We start from the raw sequence: 3,991 nt of genomic DNA on the forward strand, positions 1-3,991 counted from the left end.
CTTCCATAATAAACTTCTCAACCACCCAAATCCACTTGTTTCTAACCTGGCTTCTCCTTCATTACCTAATAATCCTCCTAGGCGTCTGAAAAGATAATGACCTCGAGATCTTCTCCTCTAGAAATCTTATTGGAGTTCTATCAGTGGGTAGATTTTCCACATGTTTTTATCATGTCACTATGTCACCTACAGCAAATTTACTTGTTGTATATATATGTATACAATTGTAAATATCAATAAATAAATTATTAAAAAAAAAACTTGATATTTCATTCATTGAAGATTCATTAACTTAGCATATAAATATCAATTGATCATTAAAACATAATAAATCTTATACATATCGAAATTTGAGGTTGATATTCCCCTAATTTGTCCTCAGGACGAACACTGTTCCTGTAAAAGATTCAAGGAAGGAAGGAATAATTCAGACTGAGGAGCCGAAACGTGTCCAGCATTCATAAAGATTTATTGCCACCTCGCTGATGTAAATCCTGGAGAATATGCAGCTGATAAATGTCCTTTATTAGCCCCCGGGTGGGAATAAAGGATGGTCTTGATAGCATCTATCTTCTTCATTTATTCCCTCACTTAATGTTACGCGCGTTTGTATATAGTACAATTGAAGTATTCGTACTCAATTTATTTTTTTTCTTCTATTAAAATATTGATTTATTTATTAAATAAGAAATAATTTGTGGAAAAAGAGAAATAAATATTATTATTGAAAAATTCCTTCGAAGAATTCAGCTATAAGGTACTATGTATCTATGCTATGGAGATTTACTTGGGATGCCAGGATAATCGCTGAAGGCAATTATCCAAAAATAAGTTAATTAATTGATTATAAATTGAGTCCTAAAAAACTATTATTATAATTGGATTCCTTTCCAAAGGTTGTTTGTGTGTTTACCAGTTTACCAATTAAATACCTTTATATTTATAAAATGTTGTTACCATTAATTATATAGGATAATAAATAGTGGTATATTGGGATATATAATAGTATATAAACTACATAAAGAAACTAAGTATTTATTTACAATTTGTTATTATGATTAAAATGATTCAAATGATTCAGATAAAGGTTGCCATAAAATATAGATTATTACATGATTACTTATTAGTTAATTTATACTTATAGCTGCTGATGCCGTGGGATGTAGTGCCGTAGGTGTCTTCTGTTTCATAAGGAATGTCCCGGTCTGGTGGCCCTTCTCATTACTTCGTCTGGTCGAAGTGTATCCTCTAAGTCTGCCTCCTGACTGTGGTCCTCCCCGTCTAAGCCTTCCTGTTGAGTATGTCCGTCTACTCTTCTAAATTTCCTCTGTATTTTTTTCCCACTTCCCTTTTTGGGGTGGTACCTTATTTTTAAATCTTTTCTCTGATTGGGCGTCCCCCTTCTCAGGGCCGAGAATGTGTAAAAAAGTTTGACATGTCCAGGAAGGGTCTGCAGCTGCTTAATTAGATTGCGATCCCTCGTCAAACCTGCCATTTTTGTTAGAACACTTAAAGGTTAGCCAATCTAATTTTCTCAGGGGCCTCTGGTAATGTGACAAACTTATTACAGATGTTTTCATATCCGGGGACGCTAAAAGCTTCGCAGAAGGATACCCTGACCAGGTATAGGGACAGATGACGAAACACCTTAATAATACCCAGGATTGTCAAAAGACCGATACATAGCAAAGGAGTATTAAAGTTGAAAATTCGTCTGGTATCAGTAGTATAAAAAATTACGTTATGCATTTAATTACATATTATTGGGTTGTAAAAAAAGTTCGTAGCGTTTTTTACTGGTGATTTCGATAAAAACTTTAGATTATTGCAAATATTTTTAATCAATTATATATGACCCCTTACATGTTGCCATCTTCTAGGTAATTTTTTAATTCCGTCTTCCCAGAACTTCTCAGATTTTTGCGCAATGAACTCGTGCGTTTTGCAGTCCTTGAGGTCCTTGACAGGTTTGACGAGGGATCGGAATCAAATTAAGCAGCTGCCTGGACATGTCAAACTTTTTTACACATTCCCGACCCTGAGGAGGGGGACGCCCAATCAGATACGGACACACTCAACAGGAAGGCTTAGACGGGTGAGGACCACAGTCAGGAGGCAGGCATAGAAGATGCACTTCGACCAGACGGTCGTGAGAAGGGCCACGAGAACTGGACATCCCTTTTGAAACAAAAGACACCTACGGCACTACATCCCACGGCATAAGCAGCTATAAGTATAAATTAACTAATAAGTAATCATGTTATAATCTATATTTTATGGCAACCTTTATCTGAATTATTTGAATCATTTTAATCATAATAACAAATTGTAAATAAATACTTAGTTTCTTTATGTAGTTTATATACTATTATATAACCCAGTATACCACCTTTTATTATACTATATAATTAATAGTAACAACATTTTATAAATATAAAGGTATTTAATTGGTAAACTGGTAAACACACAAACAGCCTTTGGAATCCAATTATAATAATAGTCTTTTAGGACTCAATATCTAATTAATTAATTAACTTATTTTGGATAATTGCCTTAAGCGATTATCCTGGCATCCCAACTAAATCTCTATGGATACATAGCAGATGAATCACGTCTCAGCCAAACTCCAATAATTTCTGCCAGGTCTGTAAAGACACGTGAGGACGTGCGTTATCGTGATGGAAAATCTTTGCGATTATCAGACACGAATGATTTGAGACACTTGCTTGAGATATGTTCAGCGTTTCTTCGATATCCCGTCGTCTGTTACAGCTGGAGTCGAACCAGAGTCCTTAGAGTTAGTTGCACAGGTCCTTACCACTGAGCCAATCTGCTCTTCAATAAGCGCTGTAGTCACCAAAAATATTATCATGACAAAGTAACTGCGATACCTTGGCATAAATAATACCTAATACCTAGAATGGTGTGAGAATGTTCTCAACATTTTTCTCTCACACCATCCTCTATGTTGATTCAAATTCATTTTAAAATCTTACCAAACTGCGTCCAGATCATCAATTTAAGCCGTGGAAGAAAAGTTCTCATCTTCCAACATATACAGCAGCTTGTTGAAAACCGATTTCCGTAGTATGACAGCTAATCGATACCAGGGTGTCAAAATTGCTTAAATTCTCGAAGCGGATTGATCCGATAACTAGATAGAGCCCATGACAGAGTCCCTTTGATGTCGAAATAGTATATTCATCTGAGTGCTGGATGAGTTGTGATGATTCGAAACGATAACCTGTTCCGTTGGGATTTCGTTTTTATTATTCTAACGTTTCTAACTAACTAGTTAATTAACCAATTAACAATGATATATTTAAAAAATTATTTATTTTACACCAAAAACAAGTTGTATCAGTCAATCATGCCTTTTCTAGATCAGCCATTCTTTCAGAAACGTGTTTTTTCAACTTCCTTCGCGCTCCATTATCTACTCCGGTTTCTCTTCAGTTCCTGGACAGCCGTGATCGTCTAGTGGTTAGGACATTGCGTTGTGGCCGCAATAACCCAGGTTCGAATCCTGGTCACGGCAGGAGATTTTTTATTTTTTTTTAAATATTTATTTATTGCTATTTACTACTGTACATTATAATACATTTAGTAAATTTGATCTAAGTAAAATTGGAGTGTTACAGGCGTGTAGAGAAACTACCCATTGGTAGCACTCTAATGACATTTTACATTAGCTGGTCTCGTAGCCATCTTCTATTCAGGCGCCTCGGAGGATTGTCAGGAATGGAAGAGAATGAAGGTTAGAAATTAGGGGGTTTGAGTGGCTAGGGAATTTATAATGGAAGGAGTGATATCTGGTTCTGGCTACATCGGTTACATAGGGAACATTAAGGTCTTTATGTATGATTTTATTTGTGACAAAGTAAGAAGCATTGAGGATTTTACGATGGATTTTGGATTGTAAGGATTGAATACGAGAGGAATTCGAAGGTTTAGTGGAGCCCCAAAGCTCAACTCCATATGTCAAGATTGG

General features: G+C 35.6%; 1 protein-coding gene and 1 non-coding gene across 3 annotated transcripts in view; one reads left to right on the forward strand and one right to left on the reverse strand.

The window, feature by feature from the left end:
* Trpgamma (Transient receptor potential cation channel gamma) overlaps window positions 1-3,991 on the reverse strand; it is a 980,713-nt gene that overhangs the window by 553,558 nt on the left and 423,164 nt on the right. The gene's annotated exons all lie outside the window — the stretch shown is intronic.
* On the forward strand, window positions 3,467-3,538 carry TRNAH-GUG (transfer RNA histidin (anticodon GUG)). Its single transcript has one exon. It is a non-coding gene; the product is annotated as a tRNA-His (tRNA).

This window comes from Halyomorpha halys, unplaced genomic scaffold (assembly GCF_000696795.3).
Source record: "Halyomorpha halys isolate HHAL.00 unplaced genomic scaffold, Hhal_1.1 Scaffold3.1, whole genome shotgun sequence".
NCBI lineage: Eukaryota > Metazoa > Arthropoda > Insecta > Hemiptera > Pentatomidae > Halyomorpha > Halyomorpha halys.